The 27167-nt window shown below is 48.8% G+C and overlaps 1 protein-coding gene across 4 annotated transcripts in view; it reads right to left on the reverse strand.

Annotated features, from left to right (window-relative positions):
- The window catches only part of LOC133274254 (ras association domain-containing protein 8-like), a 120588-nt gene that overhangs the window by 11286 nt on the left and 82135 nt on the right, over positions 1–27167 (reverse strand). For all 4 annotated transcript variants that reach the window (XM_061463199.1, XM_061463200.1, XM_061463198.1 and 1 more), the window contains exon 2: positions 6791–6871. The gene's annotated coding sequence lies outside the window, so the exon portion shown is untranslated. The remainder of the gene's footprint in view (positions 1–6790; positions 6872–27167) is intronic.

A 27167-nucleotide genomic window follows, 5' to 3' on the forward strand; every position in this document is an offset into this window, starting at 1 on the left:
TCACAAATTAGCAACCAACTAAAAGCTCATTATAAATTAAAAGAAGCAAAAAAAAACCAAACCAAAACAAACCCTTCACCTAGTGCACACACTCATGTTACAGCTTTCCAGCCTGGAAGGGGAAGGATCATCTTCCTCACCTTATTGCATTGTATTTCTCCCTTGAAGCACTACTGTCCACAGTGGGAGTAGAGCTGGCAAGGCTGGCTAGTACAGTCTGCTGTAAAGATGAAGGTTTGCAAGGGACACATCAGCAGCACCTGCTGTTGCTGTAATCATTACCATCAACCATAGATGCGTGAGAGAAGAGCAACTTCATGGAAACAGCCGAGAGTAAATTCATAGTTTCTTCTCAATGGGGTGAAGCAAAATTAACAATGTTTATCTTAGAGGGGAAAGAGGAAAGGCTTTTGCACTACCACTCTCCTTTTTTCTTGTGCAATTGAACCTGCCCAGGAAGGGCTGGGGAAGTGTTTGGGTGCCCAGCTCCCAGCACAAGGGCAAACTGTAGGTACACAGGCTGAGTGTAGGTACCTTTGGGCTCTAGGCTGACCTAGATTAGGCTTGAGGATTAGGGCTTGTACTTGAAAACCTTTCAGGGTTGAGTCCACCCCACAATTTTTCCATAAAACTATCGCTTCATAGTTCCAGGCACTGCTGCACTGAGCAGCCACGGCCCAGCTGCGAGCCCCAGCACAGCAGCGCTGGGATGCCCAAATGCTCATTGTCTTCACAATCCAGTTTCTAAAAGCCAGGCTCTGAGGGGTATTTGCCAGACCATCCGCATGCAAACACAACCCCTCCACATATCTGCCAGCAGGTCCAGCATCTCTGTAGCATTCATCTTCCACAGCAGTCATCAGGGAAAGCATGGTGCAGTTTGTGATTATTCTCCTGTTATTATAAACAGCCCATTCCCTAAGTCAGAAAACAGCTTATTTTTCTCATCACACAGGAGAAATGCTGCAGATCTGGAGATGCAAGAGCCTGTTCAAGCCTTGGAAACAGTCTGAAATACCCAGAGTACCTGCTTTCTCCTCCCCAGCCAAAGATGGGAATTATTTCAACTTTCTGCAAATTTCCCCTTCCCCAATCCAAGGGTGAGGACAAAATGGGGAAAACTGAATCAATGATCTATTTTTCTCAGTGCCTCCAAAAAGCCAGAAATGACCCTCAAAATGCAGCTTGTGATGCTTGCCTGGTCCAGCCCAGAGGATGAGGTACACCTTGGCCACCTACAAGCCAAGCAGAGACAAGCACTGACCTGCTGCTCTCCCTGTCTCATCTCAAAGCGATCAAGGATTTTATTTCCATAGGATTACAGGAAATTTCAGGCTCTGCACCTCTCCTCTGAGTAGAACCAGAAAAAGCCAAAGGGCCCACAAGTATTCTCCTCCTTGACCAGCCTTCCAGCCTCCTTCAGAACAGCTGTCATCAACCAGCAGCAAACCTCTTTCCACTCCAATTCTCATCCTAGGGGAGAGGGTAATTAACAATTTAGCAAGTGCAAAACTGGGGATAAACCTTACGGATTTTGTTTTCCATTTCCAGAATAGCTTTCAGGTTCCTACCCCGCCTTGGAAAGTGGTCACACACACTGCTGGGTCTCCAGAAAAGAGGATTCACTGATGAATATGCAGGTGCATGCTGCCGCAGATATTTATTTATAACTTTGTAGGATTAAAAAAGCCTTTAATGACCATTTGCCAAGAGCTGAAATCACTCCTTTCTCTCACACACAGAGGCAGAGTCAAATAAAGAAGAGACCCAGAACTAATCCAAGCTGAAACCTTTGATAAGACACTTGGGTATTTTAGAGATCTCTGCTTTCATGCTACCTGGCACATGATTAATTAGGCAGAGGTGCTATCAATCCCTGCCTGAACCCACCCAGAGATAATAAGCCCTTTAAAGCACTAAAATGGAGGCATATCTCTGGAGAAGCAACTCAATCCTCTATCTGGCACTAAAATACAAGGAGCCATCTATCCGGGAGAGTGGTACAAGTCACTGTCCTTCAATAAGTGATGGATATCATGTCTGCATGACAAACTTTAACCCCTGAAATCACCTTGCTGGGAGGTGGCAAACCTCTGGCTGAAAGGGTTTTGATGCTGGCAAAGGTCTCCATCTCCTGCTCCACACATAGGTGTCCTCCTTACAAATGCTGGTGGTCAAGGGCTCCACTGGCACTTGGTGTTACCTGGAAGACCAAGATGGGATAGAAACTGGTGCCAGGAACTGCACTGGCCCTCTTGCCTGCATGGAGAGGGAGATGCTATAAAAATATCTTGTGTTTTCCAGAAGGATTGAGGAGCTTAATCCTCATGAAACTCATGCTCACCTGGGGTTGCTTTGGGGAAATTCAGCCTTTTGAACCTCCTACCCCAACTTCTTTAAGCTCCCAGCAGGTCATTAAAAAGCCAAATGAATTCAAATAGGACAACACCAAGTCCAATGTCACATCCTAGGCAATCCTCAAACTGCATTAAAACACTCCAATAATTACTTAAGGTGGAGTAGATTTGAGGGACAACTAATCCTCAGCGTGCAGCATCTCGAAGATGCAAAGCTATGTTGTTTCTAGCGCATCTAATTCTGAATCCCAGGGATATTTCCCTGCCAGAGTGGGAGAGCAAACATCCTTTCACAATGTGAGATCCTGATTTTGCAAAACTCTTAAGAGATTAGAAAGAGCAACAGGAGAAGAACAAAAACCCACAACCACAAAAAAAGCCAAACAAATAAACCCTACAGGAATCCTTTCCACAGTACAAATTCCTGTGAGACACAGCTTTCTTCCCCACCAATGGTAGTGCAGATGGGAATACCTTGGACCAGGTAGGATGTGGCACAACTTGGTGCCCAGACTGGGTTAGCCCTGTGAAAGCCTCACCGAGCCACCCCTTTGGGATGGGACCCTGAGGACACGACAAGTTGCCCCGGGAAAGCTCTGTCCCAGAGGAATGAGGCCAAGGAGGAGAGAAGGAAGGGACCTGGAGCAAGCCTAGGAAATACCTGACTTTCTACATTCACAAACCATTAATCAAAGACCTGGGCATACTGGTCAAGGAGACCAAAAGCTACTTCCTGACAATTAAGCTCAAGTTTTCCCTCAGAGAGGCAAGGGGTGCATCACATTGCAGGAACTAGCCAGCACCAATCACAACATGCTATGAGGAAAAAGCCTGGTCCACCCAGCTTTCCCACAGCAGGTATGCTTGGCTCTTTGCAGAGAGGAGCACTGCCACCTCCCAAAACTGCCAGAACTTGAGGAAAAAAGTAAAAATCAGCAAGTGAAAACAGCAACCTCAGCAACTCCAACAAAACCAACCCAACCCATTTTTATTCTTATCTAGATATGTCTGTGGTGTTCACTCAACACCCTGCGCACCACCAACTGCCTCAGGCAAGTATCCAGAGGTAGAGACCAGCTCCCTGCTGCATGCTCACACCTCCCAGGGAAGGCAATATTCCCAGCAGGAATCATTAAACAAGCAAGAGCTTCCACCCCTTGCCAATGGCTTCCCCATGCTGGCAGGAAGAGCAGGGAGCAAAGGGGAGGCTGCCTCTCATCAGGATTCTCTGCTGACACAGCTACTCATCTATAGGATGCTATAGGTGCCTCTAAAGTCCCTGTGCTCAGGAGCACAGTGCTAGGTCTAACAACATGGGGGACCTCCAAGGGGACCCTAATACATGGTGGCATACCCTGCATTCCTCCTCCCCCCCCCCCCCCGCCTTTTTTTTTTTTTGTCTTATTGTAGATGACTAGCCTGGGGCATCTGGAAGCACCTCAGCCCTCAAGAAAGTGCTGACTCCAGTCCACAAAAAGGCAGATAATCAGCTGCTTTTAGACACTCATGAGCTTGGCATCTGAAAAATGGAAGGGCATGAAATTGTTAGCAATCATTTACAATAATAGGATTTTGTTAAAATCTTTCCATGGAGACACGCTTATGCCTTAATTTGACTACAAGGGCATAGACAAGTTGGGACAGATCACAGAATATCCCTTAAAAAGATGCTCTTAGAAACAATGCATACAAACAGAGCTAATACTTAAAACATCCCTCACGCCTTTATTTAAACTCGGGCACGGTGCAACCCATCTCCAAGCATCACCTGGACTTCTTCCTAGCTCACCACAGCACCCGACATCACAGACTCTGCTCTGAAACCTTGGCACGCACACCATGGCCTCCCAGCCAGGGAGGATTAACCACTTGTCTGAATTTGGTCCCAAAGCATACAGCAGAATGGCTCGGGTCACTTGCAAGCCACCACTGGAGGTTTATTCCATAGCACAGAACACACACAGGACAGGGCAGAGAGATCTTTAAAACATGGATGAGATGAACCAGTAGGGCAATACTTGTCTGCAGCGCATGGCAATGGTGAAGGCAACCACGACACGTCTCCACTATAGAGGTGGACAACGCAAACATTGTCGAAGCACACCAGCTCCCATTTTACCTTCAGTCCCCAAAATACTTCATCACAGATGCTCCTCTATTTGCCTAGGTGCAGTAAATCGTGCATCTTCAGCAATTACACCACACTACCTCTTTGGGGCAAGTCATGTTTCAAAGAGCAGGCACAGGAGCACCCTGGGATGACTCAGACCAGCCACTGCCACATGGCTTTGGCCAGCCACCACTTGCTGCCAAAAGGTTTGGTCAAGCCTGGCGAGCTCCCCAGCATGCTCACTGGGGCCTGCAGGTACCCAAAGCTGCAGGGCGCCTGAACACAGCCCTAACTTTTTCTTAAGCATAAGGATAAGGTATTTAAAATAAATCAGGCTTAATTCTTAAGCTGGTCTATTATCTCATGGTCAGACTGTTGAACAGATCCCCCCCCTTCAAGCCTTGCATAAAGCTAACTCCCACATCTCTCTTGCACTCATTCGCAAAGAGTCTTAATTTTGAGAGCAACTGGCACACACTTGCTAGGAGATTTCAAGAGTGCAGAACCCCTGGACTCACAGTGCTCAATGCTGTGGGGTGCTGGGCACCTGCAGGCTCTGCAAGTTGTAGTGCTCCCTGGCCTGTGAAAAGGTGGAAGAAAGGTTTTAGGAAGATGCAGGCACCTGGGGGTGGGTGGGGGGTGCTTCTTGATTTCCATGCTATTTCTTTTGAGAGGGTATAGAGAAGCCAGCAGAGCTATGGTGAGAGGGAGACCAGGCACTGTTCTCAGGCTCTCCCAACAGATAACCGGTACATAACCAAGAAGTGGGAGGATTCCTGGCATTCCAGCTGCACCAGCAGAAAGTAAGAGCAAGCCCCCCTTCCCCGAAACCCCTTCCCAAGCAGAGACTGCCAGCACTGCCCGGTAAGGAAGGCAAGCAGCATTGAGATATGCTTCTTGCTCATAACCACTACAGACAGAGCATGTGCACACATGCATTTGCTCTCTTCTCCCTAGGAAGAGCTGCAGTTCTTGCTGCACAAGAAGCACGGCCCCACACAGCTACACTGCAAGATGAGCTGACAACTGCATGTAGCATCCATGTCCCATTCTGGCTGGATCCAGTGCCCCACCATTTGACAGCCGAGCTCTGATATTCATGCTGCCACACGTTCTGGGGCTCGGCGCCTGCCCGGCAAGTCTCAGCAGAGCACCAAGCCAGGGCCCGCAAATGTGCCGTTAGCACCGGCACCCCTGGGAACCGGCCCTGGCTTACTGCGACGAGCACCCACAGCTCCCATCTCACCTCCTTGAATCATTTCTCATCCATTTTCACCTGCCTTTTCCTCATTTCTCCTGAAATCAGCCATCCAGAGGTAAGTGCCACGGGCTTTGCTGGAGGCAGCAGCTCTGAGTGCAAGGTGCATGCCCCCTTTCTCCATGTAATGCCACCCTCAAACCCACGTTTGGGTTTTTAACCTGCCATTGGGATTTTAACATGCAATTACAAAGTGCTGTTACAGGGCAGGAAAAAAAAACAGGGAGAGGAGCTTGCTCTCCCACCAGCAGCGGGCCACAAGCAGAGTTACGAAACAACCTGCTGGCAGAGTTCACAGAAGGTATCAGAAGTATGCAGTGAGGAGCCAGGCTCTTATCGAGGAATTTAACCCCTCTCCTCAGGGAGCTGGAGACGTCTCTGAATGGGGGGAGGATGGACAGCTTTACCCTGTGGATGCAGACTACGAGAGGAGGCTCCTGGCACGGGTAGCTGAGACATGACACCACTTCGGCTGCTCTTCCACCGTGGGCTCTGGCAAGCATTTTCAGTGCTAAGAGGGACCGTGATGCTGCTCCTTCAAGTGGGGCTTGGGTGGGCCATATCGGTGGCAAAGCTCCCGGTGCAAAACCATTCAGTGCTCGACCGACTCGGACACAAGCAGCACAGCACTGGGCAGGTAGCACAAGCACTCGAGGTCTTGTAATGCTGAACGCTGCTCCCAGTCATCCCAGCCCGGGCTCTCGTTAATGGATTTGGGGTTTCTGCAGGGGTACTCTGCCCCGAAGTCACCTCCTCGCCACCCTTGCCCCGCTCCGTACACCCGGGCACATCGTGGCGCTTCACAGCCCCCACAGGATGGGGCTATCACCGACGACGGTGGGTCCTACCAGGCGGGCGACGCGCCTGCTGTCCCCGTGGCGGGGGGAGGGGGGGTGGCTCGGTACGAGGAGACCCCTCCGCCGCAGCAGCCACCCTTCCCGGGGCTGCTCCCCGGGGTGCCGGCCCGGCTGCGGACAGGGCCTCGCCGCGTCCAGGTACCGCAAAGCAGCGGCGGCCCCTCGCCGAGAGGCCCGACCAGGCCCCACCGCACCGGTGCGCACTCACCTGCCGCCGGTCCAGCTACGGCTACGCGGCTGCAGTTCCGCTCTTCTGAGGCGGCCGCTCCCCTCCGGCCCAGCCTGGCCCCTCCGCTCCGCAGCGCGGAGCCGCAGCAACCCGCAGCTCCGCCGCCACAGCCCTTCCCGCCCCGCGCCCGGCCCCCAGCCCCGCCCCCGCCAGGTGAGACACGCCCCCTCCTCATGCCACGCCCCCCCAGCAGGTGAGCCCGGTCCCCCCCTCCCCCGCTCCCAGCACCCCAAGTCCTGCAGGATCCTGGATGCTGGGAAAGGAAATCGCTGATTCTCTTTTCCTTGTAACAAAAAAGTATCAAATTCTTATTTTTTAATAAAAACCCTCTTAAATTCTTATATTTTTGAAGTCTTGAATGCTCCCATCTTTTTACCAAAAAGAACTCTTAAATTCTCCTTCCCCCCCCCCCAAAGGCTTAAATTCTCCTTTTAAAAATCCTCACTTTTTTAAAAAAATAATGCTTTAAATTCTCCTTCCATTTAAAAAAGAGGTCATAAATTCTCTTAAAAATAATAATAAAAAAAAAGACTTAAATCATTATTATGTATTTTTAAAAGACATCTCAAATTCTCCTTTTTTAGTAAGAAAACCAACCAAAGCCCCGCAGGGCCATGCAGACAGGCTAATTTCCTTCTGGAAGCGCTCAGCTGTACCTAAAAGCCAGTGCCTGTCCGGTGGCAGGGCCCAGGACTCCACCTGCCTCAGCAGGAGGCAACCCCTTTTCACAGAAGGAGAGCTCAGCCTGAGCCAGGAGATGGGCATAGCTCCTGCACCCAGTGCCCTTCAGCTGTCCAGCGGCTTTGAACGTCCTAAAACTGCAGAGAGGAGATGGGAGGGAGACCGGTTCAGCCGGTCTGGGAAGAAGCAGGTGCCTGCTGCCGTGTCTGAGGCTTTGGAAACTCCTCACCTCCTCCCTCCACCTGCTTTTCCCATCCTAGCTCCCCAGAAACCCACCCAAAAGCTCCTCATGCCTTGCATGACAATGCCCTTCCTCCGTGGCCCACCAAGCAATGAGGGTGGCTGTGATGGTGATGTCTCCACAGCAAAGGTGCTTCAGTCATTGCCTGTGCAGGTGCAACCCCAGTGCTAAGCATTTCCTTCAGTGGGACAGACACACAGTTACCTGTATATTTCTTTATCCAGAAGCTCTTGTGAAATGTCCTACTACTCATGAGAAAGAATAACCTATCCATCAGACCACTAGTCCCGAGGTGGCTGTTGTAAAAGGGATTTCAAAACTGCTGCTCCATCATGAAATGTGTGTTAATTTTTACGTATAGTCAGAAAAATCCCCATCTCATGTGGACCTCACCATATTTATGATATCCTCAGCTACTTCTCACCATATTTATGACATCCTTAGCTACTTGCTTCTCCACATCCAAGCTGCTGGGATTAAGAGGTGATGCAACACACGAGTATGTAGCTGTCACTCGGCAGCTTTAATTGGGTTTTTAAATGAAGTTTTCTGTTGTCCTGATGTATTCCTCATAATTATGATCTCCTAAATCAGATAATGCATCTGGCGCTCCGTAACACGGGCCATGCCCTGGAGACCTTACAGCACAGGAGGAATAAAGATCTCTATAAGAAAACAACAAAAGCTGTTCTCAGGAGATACATATCTTATTTATTAGCTTGGATACTCTTCTGAGATCCTAATCGGACACAAATTGAGCAGAGGTTCATTTGCCACTAGTGAGGCATGTTGTCTGCCTTTAATAAAAAGATTCTGAGTTTTAAATCTTTCTACCTTTAGCAGTTTGTAAAAAGATTTGAAATCTCTTTCACTTGTAAAAGTAAAGCTATTACTCTAACATAAACTTCAAACTGCACCTGTGTGTGTATATGAACCCTTGATCCCACACCCTACCAAGAGTTCTCTACACCTTCCATTGGCTGAGATGGATGAAAGTGTCCAGGGTACAGTTTCATACTGGTGAGCCATTCCAGGCCAGCTACTCATGGACCACCTTCTCCAGCACTTGCAGTGTCTCAGCCCAACCTCCAGATTTATTCCCAAAGCTCCTGTGATGCCAAGGCCATCCTCAGGGACTGACCCAGGAGTAGCAACTGAACTGATTTCTGACTTGGGCTCACTGGCTCCTCGCTGGCTTTTCTGAAGGTACTTGTTGTACACTGAGCAGCCAAGCTGCTTTCAGGAGGAGAGTGGAGCTATCTCAGCATCTTGAGCAGTTGAATTATAACCAAGCAGGTCCTTTGGTCTCTCCAGCAGCCTCCCTGTTGCAGGTGAGATAGTAACCCTATCTGAGTTTCCCCAAAGAAGGTGATGCTGTCTTGCTGATGTACTCAGCAGTGCAACAAGAAGACTCCTTGTTCTGATGCTCCTTAACATGCATAATTTGTTTGCACAAAAACCCCTCTCATGAGTACAAACATACTGTGTGCTAGCAGCAGGTAATCATTTGGTGACCAGCTGTCTCATCTCTTAACCAAGCATACCTCCATGGAGAGGGCCACCCAAGCCAGCTCAAGCACAGCAGTGTTATCCCCTGACACAACGTAGCACTGAAGAGTCAGCATTGGCAATAAAGTGAAAACACGTAATTGAGGCATCAGAATCTGCAGGGATGCTGGGTTTTAGCTTTTGAGCTGAAATCCAAAACCACCTGAGCTGAGGCAGGGACGGGAGAGTGGAGAAAAGTGAATTTTGCAAAAAGGAGAAAGTCAGAATTCAGGTTTTCAGAGGTGCTCCACATCCACTGGTGTCCACAGGAGCTGAATGTGGTCAGCATCATCCAGCTATCAGGATATCAAACCTTCTTGCTGGCCTGAAGGTCATCTATTCTTTCACCATCTCCCACCAGGCACTGCTGGAGGCAGGAGTTGCAGTCCCCTTCCTCCTGGGGGACAAGGGCTGCATGGTTCCCACTGTACTTTCTTCTCCCCTTGCCATGGGTTCCTTGAAACCTTGGGAATCTGCCTCCAGACCCTGTGAGCCTCAGGAAACTTGTCAGTCATCACCGCTTCCCAACACAGCCATGATGTTTCATATGCCACAGAGAAATAACCCCTGCCTGAGTCAGCACACAGAAGGGCTCTCATTTCCTCCAAAAGATGAGCTTCCCTCTCAAATTGAAGCAGTTGCCTCGCAAATCCCAGCATTTCCAGGGAAGGACTTCCTCTTGTTGCTCAACATATACTTGTAATAGGGTTGGGAAGTGCCTGTTGACCCTTGCAGCAGTCTTAGGACTTCAGGAAAGTTTGGAGGATGTGAAGTCTTTACAGGTTTCTTTGGAAGGCCTTGAACCCACCGTTGTTTTTCTGGCAAGGGTTTTATTATGCAACCACACACTGCTCTACCAAGAAACAGAAGATGCTGCCTTGAGTGTAACAAAAGGGCTTGTCTGGAAGAATTTTTTTCCTCTGTTTCTAGGACAACAAGAGACACAAGAGAAAAGGATGCTGCAGCATCACAGGAAAGCTGAATTGGGCTCAGCACTGCAAAGCCACTGCAGCTGACTGCCGTGTACCGTGGTCTGCACCCCACCATTCCCACCTGCAGGCTTGCTTGGGTTAGAACTTGGAGGAAGGAGAAACCATGGTCTGGTGGGAAAACCTTGGTCTGGTGGGAAGGCTAGCCATTCTCCTTCAAGGGCAAGCCTTCTGGACTATGAAACGGTATATTTCCTGTCCTCCTCCTTTATTCAATGAAGTATTCATTCCGCTTCTGCAGCAAGCCTGCAAAAGTTGCTGAGCACTTGTGCCCTGCAGCTGCAGTAGGAACCACGATGTTCAACAGCATCCTGTGGGATTGCAGCCCCAGACAGCAAACTTTTTGGCTACACTGGTTTTCTTATGTATTTGGATTGCACCTCATAGGTATACAGCAGTTTTCTGGAAACAATACCAGCAGTGTGTGTCTGTCTGCTTTCCACACCGATGGTGGTGGGAGCTGTGAAGAGTGATGACCTGTAAAGGGTCTTGTGAATAGTGGTCCCCAGGAAACTCACAGTGCAGACAAATGAGAGCCAAGTAGAAAGGCAGCATTGTAAAAAACCATGATGGGGCCAGATCCAGAAATCTTAGGAACCTATATCCTCCAGAAACCGGCATTGCCTCCCCTTTGCTAGAATGGCTTTTGCCATTCTAGCAAAAATCAGCAAAACCTACCTTTAAAGTGGAATAGCTCAAAATGTGGAGCCAGACTCCCACTTACAACTTTGAGCAAAAAAGTAGAAAAAGAAAAAAAAAGGGATATAATTAGTTTGGAGCTCCTGCATTCCTGTCCAGGGTCCCCAGGGGAGAGTATGCCTGGGTTAGTACACCTTCATTGCCGTTCCCCACTTCAACAGCAGCTCAGCTGTGTGACAACAGGGGAGGAAGAAACAGCCAGAACAACAGTGGATGAAAATAGAGAGGAGAAATAGAAAGGGAAAAGGGCAACAATGTCAGGAGGAGAAAAAATTCCCAGGACACATCCCGCAAAACTTTGTTTCCTGTACATGCGCTGTGTAGGATTCGCAAGATCTGCCTTTCACCTAGGAAATAGCCCCATTAATTATGGCTGTTGAGTATGGGAATGCAGCAGCTTTTTGCCGCTCTGCTGCTGGGGGAGCCTGTGACCCGAGCTGTCCGGGTTTCCCAAGCATTTAGCAGTGCGGTCATGCTAATTTAGTTCAGGTTTTTCAAAGGCTTGCCGGAAAAAGTCTTCTCCTTCCCAGAGGCATTGAAAGTTTTGACCTTCTGACCTTTCCTTTTACTAGGAGGTTCAAAAGCAGCATTGCAGCTGTTAAAGTTTTTCTTCATGCCTCAGTGATTCTCTGATGGGGGACCAAGCTGGTGTTTATCAAGGCTTGACCTCTCTTCTCTGAGCCCAGAGATGTCTCTTTCTTGCAGTGCTATAGGCAGTGCAATGCTGGAAACCTCCCTGCCTTGCCATTCATTCCCTCCCTGTATGCAAACGCACTGGTACCCGTTACTAATCCATCCCCCACCAGGAGCTGAGGTTCCCAGCACTGATCCCATTTGCCCATCAAGCTGCAGATTCATTTACATTTAATCCACCGTGACTTGTCTATGAAACATGACCCTTCTCCTGCTCCGATGCTGGCATCCATTTGGCCTTCAAAAGCCAACTGTTGGTTTCTAAAGAAAAATATATGTATAAACCCCCTTCCAACAGGCTTCCGCTGGGCTAGCAGGGACCTGTGGTGTCTCATCCTCCCCTCCACTGTCAAGACTCATTATTTTCAGAGGACATCCTCCCCTTAATTTATATCTCTGTCACACACTGCATCCATGGTGCCAGACTCCTCTTCCTCAAGGACCAACATCAGAAAAGCACTTGAGCAGAGGTTTAACTTGAAGCGTCTTGTTTCAGGGTAACACTGTGCATTGCACATCCCCTAGCTGAGAAGCTAGGCCTGATTCATTACTGTTGGATCCTGCATATTTACTCACAGCAGCCTGATTTCAAAGCCAGGACAGGGGTCAGTGCCTTCTGCTTTGCACAAGTCCCACCAGCTGAATCCAGTGATAAAGCATTAAGTTAGGATGCAAAATGAGGTGTGAGAGAAAAAGTTTCTGAATTGCCAGTCCCTAGAGCTTTGGGATTAACCACATTCACACCAACAGATGAGGGTCATTAACACTGTAATTAAAAAAAAAGGGAGAGTCCTGCTGTGAATAATGACAGGCGCTTCACGCTAACAGGTGCCTGGTCCTTGTGGTGGAGGCTTGAAGGTGGTGAGATAGCAATAAGCTCCTTCCTGCAGACATCTCCAGGGCAGGAGCAGCTCTCACCCTTTGTACAACTGTCCTGCCACCTGAAACCAGTGGTAAGCGCAGAAACATGCACGGGTGAGGGTCTCAGTTGCCCTGGTTTATGTCCCCAGCATCCATGCCGCAGAGCTTTCTGCAAAAAGGTGCTTGTGGTAGAAGCTGGGGTAGGGACCTGCTCTCTGGGCTCCTGAATTCCTGCTCAGTTATTATCTCCTTAGGTGAGCTCAGCTTCCCTAGCTGCAAAATGGGGATAATGTTTACTTTGCTTGCAGGGGTGTGGAAGACGGTTTAATTAATGTTTATGAAGTGCTTTCAGATCTGTGAATAAGAAAGGTGAGATAAGCAGAAAGGATTCATGAGGTAGGTGCAAAGCATTATGATGAATTATTGCGATTCAAAGGTAAATTATTGTTATTGCTGCTTAATAAGCAGATACAGACATTAGCCTTGGTCAATCTGATTTCTAATTCTGTTAGCTTCTTTTCATCTCCTTCCCCACAAGAGCGTGGTTTCACCCCACTACTCTCACCCAGTTGAATATAATAACCCAATAAATCATGCGGGTCTGACCCATCTCTCCCATCTTCTGGTGGAAAGAAGGATGATGCAGCCAACCTCAGTGATAGCGTAAATGAGACCTGCAACTTTCACCACCGCCATGAGCTTCTCACCTGTAATGGCATCTGGTGGAGGCAGACCACTCTTCTTTTGCAATGAGGAGCATTCCCAGAAGCTGACTCTTATCCAGCTTCAAACAGCAAGCTTGCTGGCTGCGCTTCTTCAAAGCAGGTCAGGAGGTGTGAGCACCCAGATGTGATCCCAGTGCTCATGGTCACCACCCCTCAGATGGGCTGGTGAACATGCACGTGTGAATGCCCCTAGCCCAGCCTTTGTTTAGAAAGGCTTAAATTCTCTGTAAGACCTTGCACTGGTGACGGGTTAGGAGAGCATGGGGTCAGTGACACAGCAAACAGGCACGCAGGAGCTCTAAGCTGGCCTGAAAAGAGTCTTCAGGCAGTTTGGCCATCTCTGCCTTGAAACCAGAGAGCCTGACCTGTTTTAAACCACTGTGAGTAATGTGAATCCCGGGCTGGTATGAGCAGGTTTTTCTGGTTCTCACTGCAGACTTTGCCCCTCCTCCCTTGCCTGGGCTCCTAATTTCACACTGGGAGGGCACCCGAGCCTAGGAGGAGCCTGGCTTCCCTCCTTTGGGACACCTTTTCCTGCTCTCTACTTGTGCCATTCCCATTGGTCCCAAATTGCTTTTCCACCACCATGCTTCAGAAGTCACCTGCCAGCCTGTGTTTTCAGAAAACTCCATGTTACAGATGGCCAGCCCCACATCTCCAGCCTCACAGTCCTCTCTCTCATGCCACCTAAACCAGGTCCTCTCCCACAGCCTCACTCTGCTGTGGTTGCAGGTGCCAGGCATTAAAACACAGCACAGTCCTGCATCAGGCCTGTCTCTTGGTGGCACCCAAGTGGGGACCTTGGACAGAAATGGGGAGAGTCCCAAGCCCAAATTGCTTTGGGTACTAACCTGGACATCCAAGACCACTTCTAGACACCAAACCTGCAAAAGACAGGCAAGTTCTCTAGTTTCTACTTGTCCTGTATTACTTTTATACTCGTGACTATTTTATGTTGTTTTTTTTTTTTCCAGGTAGAAAGCCCAGGGTTATGTAGGAAGACCCTAGTTCAGCAAGACGGTTATGCCTTGGCTGGAACACATCAAAGACTTAAACCCCTGCAGGATTGAAGCATGGGTTTCAGTCCTGTTGAGTCAAAGCCCTTCAGTAAACAAGGATGAATGGAGGCCTAAAGTTGCTCCAGGGAGAGGTGATTGGCACATCCTCTCACTTCAGCTGTGCTTCCCTGGAAATCCCAATCTGCTGGGAAAACACCCAAGCAGCTGTCTCTTGTATAAGTACATTGAAGATAACAATAGTTGCCCTTAGTTATTTCAAGTCCTAAGTGGATCCTATATGCACCTGAAACACAGAAAGAATAACACCTAAATAAAGAGGAGCAAAGTGGTTTTTTTTTCCTCTTTGTCAAAATTTTGCATTTTTTCTTTTGATTTTAAGAGTAAATTGTTATTATCTTCAAGGGACTAACTTCTTACTAGCTATGGATTTTACGTGAAGATGCTGTTTTTCAGGATACTTTATTTGCTCTCCACATCCAGAGTACATGATTTAGGTTAGGTAATGTATCTCAGTCAACTGGAATTCATTTGGAAAGCCAAAGAGAAAACAGATTTATTACCTACTATGCTAAAAATAAATAGTACCCAATGCCTACAAAGTATTGCTGTATTCTACACCCAAGGTTTTCTAGTAACTACATAAATAAATAATGCCAACAAAGTTGCCTTTCCATTTGTATGCTAGCAGCATGCCTGAAATAGAAATATCATCCAACAGATGCATATTCAGCATGTATCTTCCTTTCTATCGGAAAGTCAGTAAATTGGTTTTTGCTTCCATAACGCTGAGCTCTTGACAATTTCTGAGTGCAGCCATACTCAGCACATGGCAGGCAGCTCTAATAACAGGCAATCTAAGCAGAAAGGAGGATTTAGACTGCCCTTGCTCACCGATATTTTCCACCTCTTAATGGTCAAGATTTGCCTTCAGGGTCAGGGCAACCCAGCACCCACGAGGCTCTGCAAATTGTTGCTTATCTCCCATACCTTGCACAAACCAGCATAGCCTCAAAACACATGCAACAACACTGAGAAGGACTTGCCATGGCAGGTGTTGCCACCTCCAAATGACTCTCTGGCAGGTCCTGCTTTTCCCACCAAGCATCCCCCCCTTTTCCCACCAGGCATGGGAAATATGCCTGGCTGGCATTCAGAGAAGGTGGAAAACAACTAACAGCCAGAAACTTTAGACAGGATGAAGCTTGGACCCAGTCGCCCCCAACAAGGGGGAGTTTTAGAAAACACCACCTTTGTGAAACCAGAGAGAGAAGTCAATACAGAGCCTGGCATGGGCAATGAAATATGTATGTACCTAGGACCTCATCCAACCCTCTCCAGCCACTGTACCTCTTGCCTTTGCATTCAAGGGTGTCTGGATCCCATCCAAAAAAGATGCAGGAGAACAAATGTAGCCCTGGCAACCCCTTCAAGGCAGGGAGGAACAAAGAGGACCCCCGGGCTGAATTTGTTTCCATTTTTAATCCTTATCTATACCCATCACCCCCTTGCATGGAAAGAGGCTTCTCAGCTGTATAGATTTGCATTGCTATGGGAGTTTGAAGTGATAAAACATTTGGCCTGCCTATTCAGAAGCAATTAGTGATTCAAAGCAGCCTGAGACATAGAATAATCTTAAAGGGGCCTGGTTTTCCAAGAGACAGGTGCTCTGAGGGAAAATCGAGATTTAGAAAATAAAAAAATAAAAAAATCCCTGGCTGCTTGAAAATGTAATTCCTTCAAGGGTTACTAGGGAAAATAAATATTACACAGAAAATTCTGGTTTAGCCTGGTAAAATCTGGGAAGAGGTAGGGAGAAATGGCTGAATTTACAGTAGTGATGGAAATAATACTTTATCTATCTATAGAACACATCTAATTTACATGTTTCTTTTCCAGGTTAAGGATTTTCCCTCACCGCCCATGAGTCATCCCCCACTAACGCTGCCATCCCAGCACCCCTGTCCCAACACAGCATCAGCCCCAGCCAGAATTTCTTACCCAGATCTCCTATCAAGGGAGAAGGTTTTTTTTTTTTTAGGATTGTTGCTCTTAGACCTTTAAATCCACCTCGGCAAAAGGGCAGCCTACCAGCCCTTGGCTTGACTACATGGACCAGCAAGTCCTTGCTGCGGATGTGGGTGAGCAAATTGAGGGAAGAAACGAGACCTGCACCACAGCCCATGCTGTTACAAGTCTCTGACAGGATGAAAAGCCCTGGAAAGGCAGCCCAGGGATGACCAGCTCTCACGGTCGCTGGGGAAAGGCAGGAAAATCCATACCAAGGGAGATCTTGCCTATGTAGACACACCGGGGCAGGGCAAGCTGGAATATCTTTCCCTCTGTGCAGGGGAGAAAGAGTCTACCTTCCCCATAAAGGAGTTGTCCTAATGGGTCCTCCCCATGCAGCTCCTTTTCTCCCACTATAATCAGGAGGCATAAACAGGTGCCCGCAACAGGCAACTGAGAGCAAAGTGAGGGTTTTATTTGGTGCGGTGGAAGCTCCAGCTCCTCCCTATCTCCACACTGCTGAGTTATGCTGACACAACCACTGAATTGCTGGATCCAGGAGGAAAAAGGGAGGAGAAGATCTCTAACTTCCATCTGGAGGCGTCTTTTCCTCCCCACTGTACTGTGTGCAGCACCTGGGCTCCCTGCAAAATCATCCCAGTCAAAGTCATTTCCACCACACGTGCCACGTTGCTCGGGGGCTGCTATTGGGGCTTTGCCAGGCAGAAAGCAGCAGAATACTGTAGGAAAGGGTAGGGCTGAGTTAAAAAAAAGAGGATTTCTTCAAGAGAGCACTTGAAAGCTAACCGGGCAGAGGGCCACAGCTGGCTGGGGATGCATTCTAAACAGCTTTTTAATCTGAGAACAAATAGATCCATCACCGTCTCTTAACATCTGTCTGGAAAGTAGGATGGGTGGGGGCATTATTGCTATTATATGCAGACTAAGAGAGAAATTAGGCAGCAGATAGATTTGGCACCCCCTCAGGGGTTTCCAAGGTGAAGCAGCCATTGTGAATGTGAAGCTCTGCCCCAGTGAGTGATGGAGGAACACCCAAGTGGTGCAGATATCCCCTTCCTCCCATAGTGCTTCGGGAATCAAACACTCAGCAGGGAAAAAAATACCCTCAACTGCATGTAGTTCTGTGAGGCTTAAAGTACACCTCGGGCTGCTCAGCTCCAGAGCTGGTTTTGTGTCTGCAGCTGAGGTCAGGGCCGGCAACATGCACTTGCACACTTATTGGGACATGTCCCAGCCCAGAAGCTTCCAGGCTGGAGAAGACTAATAAACAAGGAGAGAAAAGATACTTCTTCCTATTTCCCAAACAGAGGATAAAATTCTCAGATTCAGTTTAGAAACAAAATAACCAGTACATAGACATCAATCTGCACTTTTAGGTACTTACCTGTCTTCACACAAATCCTGGCTGATTTTTGCCTAAGCTACAAAACATCAAAGGCAGAGACACAAATTGCAACTGCTTTTCCTGGTCCCAGGCTGCTAAACCTGCACTTCCCTGCCTGTGCAAAAAACTGCTGCTGCACTCAGACAAAAAAAGGGCCAGACCTGCAAACCTATCCTAGGTGCTCTTCAGAAGGTGCTACGCCTATAAGAATAACTTGGATTTAGCAAGGTCATAAGCAGGTGTGAAATGCAAGCAGCAGCGGTGAGCAGAGCGCCACAGGCACTGTGGAAGCGGACCAAAGCACCTGGCTGGGGCTGATCTCCGAAGATCCAGCAGCCCTCATGGCATCTGCTGTGCTTCTTGTCACTCCAACAGTAGCTGATTACATGGATATCTCACTTTTCTTAGCACATATACAAGCACCATCAGGTTTTAACTCGCTGTTGTGAAGACACATTACAAGTGTGACCTAGAAACGCTGCCAAAGTTCAGAAAGCAAAGCATACCCATATCTTCTCAAATCTTACACTTCAGTGGTGGCTTTCTAAGTTGCCAGACTGATGTGGGACCAACAGAGTACTGAAATACCGGAGGTGTGGGTGTCCCCGTCCCGTCGTCGTCCGTCCCCGTCTCCCCCCCCCCCCCCCCTCGTATCAGGTGTCAGAGAGGATAAAAGGAGTCTAATGGCAGCTACAGGAGGGTCTTTCCTAAATCCTATGAGACTCTCAGAACCATATAGCAGCCACTTGGAAAAATTCACCAGACAAGCAGGAAGAGGAGATACAACAGAGCCAGTAGGTCTGGAGGTGGTCCAGGACACCATCTCCAACCCACTGCCAGCATCCACTGCTCCCCCACTTCCTCCCAAAGGAAATTTCCGGCCACTCCGGTTCACTCGTAGGACAAGTTTTTCATCCCCTACTTCTGCTCATGTGTGACCGTGTCAGCTGTTTTACAGCCAAGAGGATGCTTCACACTGAAGGGACCCAGAGACAAGCCTTGTAATTAGGAGGTGGATGCCACCCACCAGTTAATCCCTCCTCCTTCCTCATTTAGCCTAGGAGATATATAACCAGGTTTGTTTATGTTGCCTGTGCAACTTATCATTTGTGCTATTGCTTTCCGTCTTCAAAGCACTTCAGAAGATGTTTTGCACACTTCTCCCTAACTCCCATGTGACAAAGGTTTTTGGAAAGGGGATGGGGGCGGGGGGTTAGGGCAAAGGAAAGCTTAATAATTTGCCTCGGGACAAAAAGAGTCATCAGTAGAGCCAGGATCAACACTCAGAAGAGCCTGCCTTTGAAGCTTATGCTCCCATCTTTGCCTGTACGTCACTATCTTCAGGTTTAAAAATAGTGTTGGGAAGCCTGGTGCTCATCTTGGCACCAAGGAACAGATCTCAAGGGATTTGCTTCTGCTCAGCACTCCTGTGGTCACAGACACTGGACCGGTGATCAGAACTAAATAATTTCAAAAATCTAGTAGAAGACAGAGCAAACACGATGAGCAAATGTTTCCCTTAACAGCACCACAGAAAAGAGAAGGGAAATGATCCATTTGTGACCTCTCATTCCAGCTGATATTTTGGACTGGTTAAAGCAGGTGGCGGTGGCCCGGCAGCCTGCGCTGCCCCCTCCATCACACCGGCACTACTCCTCAGAGGACCGAATCAAAGACTGGTCCATCTGTAGAAAAACTCTAGGGAGAAAATGGTTCATTTTTATTTGGTCAGACAGTGCTGATCCGCATCAGGCGGTCAGGAAATGCTGATGCCAACAAAGGAGAAGGTAGAGGAGCGAGTGCTTGCACCAGGCTGGGGGATGAGAACAGTTTAAAACACTTTTCCCGTTGCTAACCATAGCAGTAGAGCAGCTCCAGTCATGTCGATGGAGCTATAGCTACCCAGACAGCCAGACCAGCACTGTCATTTGTATCAGCCTGCACCTGGAAATATCTGGTCCAGCTGCCCAAAACTGGTAATATATTGATAACCCTGCAACAGCTTTACTGTTGGTATTCCTGACCTATTATATCATTGTTGGGCCAAGAGCAGCCTCTCCTGGGTGGTCCTGGGCTCATAAACTACTTCTTTTCTCCCCATCACCGGAACAACCTTGTACTGAAGATTGTTTTGCTGGTTTTGCTGCAATTTTTCTCAGTTACCACAGAGGGAGGGGTAAGTTCACTAAAATGGAGAGAAGAGACACACTCTCTGTCTTTGTCTCTTAATCATGAGGCAAAATGACTACTGGTGAGACCCCCCCCCAACCTCCCATTTTCTCTTCTCCTGGCAGTGTGTGTCAAGGCTCTGCCCCCCACTTCCATTCTCTCAGCTGTAGAACATATATAATGCATACAGTGCCTTTCCCAAAGCCCTCCAGGACTTGCTGATGAAGACTCCAGAAGCATTAGAGGACCTCAGTGTCACCATTGCTTAGGGGGTTACTCCTTCCTGGGGTAGGAGAAGGTGGCAATTATAAGAATTGAGTATCTCAGCCCTCTCCTCCATAAACAGGGAGGTCAAAGCAATTTTGGCTTCTCCACTGATGGCTACACAAGGTGAGCGAACACAGTGTGCCAGGGCTGGAGACCACAGGTGCTGGTGTGATGCAGAGCTGGAGGCAGCCCCAGACACTAGGACTAGTTCAGCGTTGGGTTTGCTCAGGCTGAGTAATATCCCTAGGAGCTCAAATGTGCACGGGGATGGTTGGGAGTTGGGAAATCTTGCCCAAGGCCAGCAGGGCTTTAGTGAGTGACCGCACAAACTCCTGCAGATCCCATATTCATTAAACGTAAAACAGATGTCTCTCCTTAATAACCTCATTAATGATGTCTGCTCTCCTAGGAACAAGTTTTGCTTGGGGCTTGTGTCTATGGAGAAGATCTGAGCTTATGCTGAAACCTTCTAATGAGTGAGCCTTGCCGGGGTCCCTCTGCTACAAGGACTTTGTGGTGTCTAAAACAGGTTGGGTCTGTGCTGGGTCTTCCTAGGGGCAGTGAGTGAGTTTGTGTTTCTGTTTTCTCCCCTGAAGACCCATTTCTGGGAGACTTTCAGGTCTCCAGCCACAGGCATCTCTACTTCTCAACAACGTTTCAAGGGTATGATGAAAAGGAAGGGGCACAGACTGACAGGCACATGAGTCTTGCCATGAGTGTCTCTTTTGTCAATAAAGCAAGAGGAAAGAAAACAGATCAAGTGTTATTTTTCTTGGTAAGGAGAAGGGATAATTTCCTGGTAATGATTCAGCGCTGTCATATGGAATCAGTGACTGTCCTTTATACACCTCACAGCTTTGTCTTTAAAACACCACTCATAACAACACACCTCTCCAGGTAAGGTGCAATTACCTGGGAGTTCACTAGCTCATCGCTAGCAATTACCCAACTGCCTTGTGTCCCATCAACTCACCTGAATAGCTACGTCATCACTACAGCCCTAAAACTGGTAGCTCCTACAGTTGACAGTAAATACTATCATTAAACATCTGGGAGTGAGTTTACTACCAGCCAAGTAGTGATTACTTGCTGGGGTCACTGCAAACACGCAAACTGAGCAGAAGGATTGTTATAAAATATGATCACACTTGTAGCAGATGTTATTAGCGAGCAACAGGCAGTGTTTATTCCATAAAACACCAGGAAAGACAAGTTATTTAATGACTATCTGGGAAGGTCCTGCTTCGCTGGGGCTAGTGCTCCCAGTTCATAAACTGCCTCAACAGAACTGCTGGGGGGATAGAGTGAAAGCTGAATTTGTTCCCGTTTATGGCCTACAAGGTGTGGGTATGTTTTCCTCTCTCTTGGGTTTCAGACTGACATTACTGTTCATAGGTTTAATAAAGCCTAAAGAATGTGCTTATCTTAGCCCTTCAAAGAAACAAGGCTCGTTTGAAGTAACTGGAGCAGGCAGAGCTGTTGGTCCAAGTGGGAGTCATTGACCTCTAAAATTCAGCTCTAAAAACACGATTGTTGAAAACCAATGAATTAAAATACCCAAGTCATTTCATTCACCTTTAGGCTTCTGAATGTCCAGGTTCACCCAGGTCAAACCTCCTCTAACTAACACAGACAGGTGTTTTTCCTTAGATTTCATGGAGATACAAAAGGCATCATTGATTCTCACAGATCCAGTAACTGGGTCTTCTAGACAAAGCATATCCTGCTTTAGAGCTCTGCCTAAAACTGTAAACTTTGGGAGCACTGCATGCTGCAGGATTTATTTATGTTTTAACTGATAACTTGTGCTACGTATTCCCATTGAAACAGTGAAAAAATTACCTATGTAGCAGGCATGACACTTTCCCTCTCTCTAACTCCCCCCACAGCCCTGGGATGGGCTGGCTGTGCCAATCTTACACCTCCAGGTCACCAGTGCAAATCCAGGTCAGCGATAATCGGCAGTTTGCTCCCCATCACAAGGCTACTTGGTGATTGCAACACTGGTTTGGGAATTCCTTTGCCAGAGGAGACCTTGCTGGTTCCTGCTCCCAAAGCCCTGTGCCTCTGTATGGAAAATGGTCTGGGATGGCTTCTATATTCCATCACCCCACTCGAGGGACAGATACAGCTGTCGTCTGGCTGGAGGGAAACAGATCTATGGCTGCAGTCACTTTGCCAAAGCATGTGCTCTGTGCCAGGTGTGGTCCCAGGGGATCTCTGGACAAAGCCTCCAAATGCTGTTTCAGGGATGAGCAAATGCTCCACCCCTGGCAGTGTTCAAGACCCGGTTGGATGAAGCCTTGGGTGACATGGTTTAGTGTGAGGTGTTGTGCCCATGGCAGGGAGTTGGAACTAGATGATCTTAAGGTCCTTTCCAACCCTAAGTATTCTATGATTCTATGATTCAAATCAAATATTGCCCCCTCAGCCCCAGGATCCTCCCCTCCTGTTCCAGCTCTGCTCCTCACACTTGTCAGCAAAACCCTCTCTGCTCATTTCGTGATGTGCCTCTGCCTTCCCCTGCCACCAGGGTGCGAAGAAACTGCTCTTCTGCTACAAACATGACGTTAGGAGGGATCTCCAAGTCTCCTTGTGCCTTCCGGTCTATGGGAAAGGCTTGTTCAGGCAGTTCGCAGCCCTGTGCCCTGATAAATACCATATGCTGTAAGCCAGAAGGATTTGGCGTTGCCAGACCTCTCTGTCCCCCTACTTGTGGCACCAAGACTTTTCTGAGTCGTGGCTCTGCTTTTCAACACGTGCTGCTGCATCCATGCAGGATACCAGCCCTTCTGAAGCTCATGACCTGCGACCGGGCCAGGAGGCTCCTCCAGGATGGATGTTACCCTGTGGAGGGGGTTTCTCATCTTGGACAGATCGGACCTACCCCATCATTAACAGCTGGCGCAGTTGCGATGGGTGCAAAATGCACTGTGCTGAGCACTGCCTCCCCATGCAGGCAAGCATCCATCCCCTGCCAGCTCCTTGCACCTCTGTTCCCATCTTTGAAATGGAGGAAAATCCCTTTTCTTTATAGCACAGCCCCTAAAAATGCCCCTTGCTTCCCTGCACACAGCTGAGCCATGGGGCCCCTTCTCCCTTCATCCCCCTGGCTCCAGGGAACAGACATGCAGGCATCTCTCACTGAAGCAAAAGCAGAGCAGCTCTCTATCAGCAGGAAAACCACGTTAATTTAGGTTTAATTTAAAGCCAGCTTCTTCTAGCATAGCTCTTAGCTCTAGGTGCCCTGCAGAGCTTTCTTGAGTTTGATTAATCAAGTAAAGCCAAACCTACCCAAAATCACCTGTGCTGCCTTCTTGGAGCGAGAGACCTGATCCCACAACTGTCTGAAGGTTCCTCAACTCCCCTCTGCCCACACAGCTTCTCCCCGAGCATCCCTCCCACATGCCCCACTTTCAAGACCCCCAAAGCCCCAGTGATGTCCCCTGCCCTTCTCCCACTTAAAACAAGCTTCTCTGCTGTGAGGGTGTGCAGGTGCCGGCTGAGCTACCTGCAAAGTCACTGCTGACGGCACCCACGCCGGGAGAAACTCACCCCGACTCCAGGACTGGGAATGGGGCATGGGCCGGGACCGCGCAGGGAGTACCTGGGGGTGGCCCGTGTGCCGCTCCTCGCTCCGCAGAGGCTGCCGTTCCCCAGCACGGGCAGCGGGGACGGGGAAGTCTGGCTCCTCTGCTTCTCGTTGCCAGGACACCTTGGCGTTCAAACCTGAGCTGGGACCAATCAGCCCCGGGGCTGGGGAGCACCAGCTCCACGTCATCCGCCACCGGCGTTTATCGTGACAGCGGTCACACAGCCCGTGGGGAGCTGCCTTTGTGCGGGCCGGGCTGCCCCCGCCCCGGCCGCTTGCTGGAAGCCTCTTCTGCCAGGCTGTGCAAAACAAAAGAGCGGCGGCAAAGGGAAGGGAAAAGAGCGCTTTGCACGTGCTCTTTCTCCAGCTCCAGCCCAGACCCTGGCGGTCACCTCACCCGGGAGAAGCAGCACCCGGATTATTTATGTCCAGGAGCAATGGAGCTTCCTCAGCGCTGGCAGGGGGCTCCTTATGCCCCCAGTGCAGCCGCTTCCATCTGCATAGCTCTGCTCCAGACCACGGAGCATGGGCATGGACCCGGACCCGGACCCACAGACTCACAGCTCCAGGGCTGCTTTCGAGCTCAGATGCAGTCGTAAGGGCACTTTTTCTCCCAGTCAGGCCCTACAAGATAATTTTGTATAGAGGACAGAACAGGAGCCCTAAGCCCCTGATGAACACAAGGGACTCAGGTGCATAATGCAGACAGACCGTCCTTGGTGATTTCTTCCCTGCTCTTCAGCTGCTGCCAAGGTGCACACGTGGGTGAAAGAAGCAGCATTGTCTTTGCTCCTTCAGTGCCATTTTGGTTGCCCACAGCTGGAGAGTGTTAGACCCACCAGGCTTCTTCCCAAGGTAGGGTAGGTCCAGGTGACTGAGCTGATACTGAAGAGAGCTCTCCACATCACCTTGGTGGTGCTGGTAGGGGGATGGACAGCAGGGATGACAACAGGGACACAGGTATCCTGATAGAGTTCCTCCCCGAGCCATTTAAACCATCCAACCCAGGAATCTATGTGGATCTCCTTCCTGCCCATGGGAGAAAGTTGCAGGGTAACATCCTCCATGCCCAAAGCAGATGCTGAGCCTCTGGGATGCTGAGCTTCTGCTAACCCTGCTGCCTACCACTGATTCTCCCCAGAAGAAGACAACTGAGGTTTTGTCAGCTCCCAAGAGAAGAGCATGCTGGAGGAAGGAACCACAGGATCAGCTATGTGTGGTGCTGTGCCTGAGTCACGTCTCCACTATACCATCTCCCAAACACTCATTTCACTTTGTTAACTAGCTACATTGCTGAGGTGCTATCTAATCCTGTGGCTGGCACTTGGACTGGTCTGTTTGTCACCCAGTTCTGACAACAATTAATGAATCCAGGCTGGCTCCTGGTGGTAAGACAGCAGGTGCCTATCAGCATGGAGCCAGGTGAGTCTGGACAGCATCCTCACCAGTGCTGTCAGTGCTTGCAGCAGCAGGTTATGAGGGCTGGACAAAATTACAAAGCACTAAGACCTGGCTGGCTGGGCATTGCTGGGGTGTAGAAACACATGGCAGTGAGCTGCAACGTTGTGCCCAATCAAAAGCCAAAAGCCAGCCCTGGCCAGCAGTTGGACATGAGGCTGAGGCTGTCAAAATTGCTGAGCTGGGGTTGTACCGGCGTTGCTCTGGTGGAGGAGGAGCCATTTCTGCACTTCTTGCATAGGATTTAGAAGTGGTCCCCTTTATCCTCTACCCACCTGTCCCCAACCAAGCCAGGAGGGAATTTCCGGGCCCTCAACTCAGGATCTCTTGTCTCAGATTTTAATGTCAGCAGCTAATCTTGGGTTCCAGTCTCCTGGGGAGATTTTTAGTCAATGATAAAAACACACTTGAGAGTGACTTGTCTGTTATGTGGCTGACTCAGCCCCTAAGGATGCCATCTCCCTCCTCTGGGTAGGCAGGAGCCAGGGATAACCAGGCATAGTCAAGTGCCTCATGTTACATGGGAGACAAGTCCTGCCTCTAGGCAAAGTCAAAGGATATGAGATATCAAAATACCCCAGAGGACCTGGGCTCACTTCTTACCTAGGAGCTAGCACGGACCAGCCCCACGCATGGAGCTGGAACGAGATGATCTTAAGGTCCTTTCCCTTTCCAACCCTAACTATTCTATGATTCTATGCTGTCCAGGCACGGGCATCATTGGTGAATTGGGTGAGCGAGTTCAGCTCCCTCCTCCAGGGCTCACCAGCACCTTCCAGAGCTGAAGACAATGCTGATGCTGCTGCTAGCACAGGAGGGAGCGTAAAATCCCCTTTCACACAGCTCTCCCACAGATGAGCTGTCAGCATAGCTATTGTGCTGCTGGACAACAGACATCCATCAGGAAAGATGGGTCATTTGAACATGGTCCCTTTGAAAGGGTTACAAAGGAAAAGGGTCCCAGCAGAAACCATGACAAAGCTAAAAGATAGCGATGAAATGTGCTAAACTAACTTAGTGATGGGGCAGAGAGAACTCAGCCAGTTTACCATCCAGGCCAGCAAGCAGGTAGTCTTTTCCAGGGTCCAGTGGCTCAGTTTTGCCCTTCTTGCTTCTCCAAGCCAGATCTTCTCTGCCTGTTATCTGTGCAGATGCTCACTAGCATCAATGGCTGTGGATGGGACACACACTGATGCAGTGGCATGATGGCATAAGACTGTATCTGGATGCAGCAGTGAAGTGTGAATTCCCTACAAGCGGTTATTCCTTTGGGAGCTGCCCAAAAATCCCTAGATCCCTAGACAACACCTAGTTGGAGCTAGTGGGCTGGTGAAAGTAGAGAAATAAATCAGCTGTTTCTGGAGGGGCTGGAAGAAGGCCCAGCAGTTATTGATGCAGTTCTTCATTTGCTGCATGTTTGAGTGAAGTAATTCAGAACTGTCCCATCAATTCAGACTTCTGCAACAGCATTAGCCATGAAACTCAGGAACTTTGTCCCTCTTTCCTAGCAGATACATTCTTCTGAATTAATCCCTAAGTTACAACAATAAGATGATCTTGGCCTGATACACCAAAGCCAAATCCCCTCAAAGTCTAAAAGCCCAAGCTTTTGCTATCACTTTTCTCTGGAGAAGAATACCCTACGTGAATGTGCCCAAAACCCAATTCCACTTCTCCCCCTTTCCTTGGATAGTTAATATTATAGAAGAAGAATAATAATAAAGTGAAATTAAGAATATATGTATTTGACAAGCACGTCTGAGAAAAAGACAAAGAAACCCTTGCGAACCCCTTTAGCATTTGGAGCAACCAGGAAAATGCTGGGGATGAGGAGGAAAATCATGTTGGCTCTGCCAGATGGGGGAATGGTGTACAGGAAGGTAACCATGACCCCCACTTTTCCACATGGGCGCTGCACCCTTAGAATAGACTTGAAGTTGTTTTTTTTCCCTACCCAATAATACCTCCAACAAAACTAAGCTCACCTCTGCCCCCCTGCATC

This window comes from Pezoporus flaviventris, unplaced genomic scaffold, assembly GCF_033815535.1.
Source record: "Pezoporus flaviventris isolate CSIRO_AGI_PZ_B2104156 unplaced genomic scaffold, CSIRO_AGI_Pfla_v1 ptg000036l, whole genome shotgun sequence".
NCBI classification, from domain to species: Eukaryota; Metazoa; Chordata; class Aves; order Psittaciformes; family Psittacidae; genus Pezoporus; species Pezoporus flaviventris.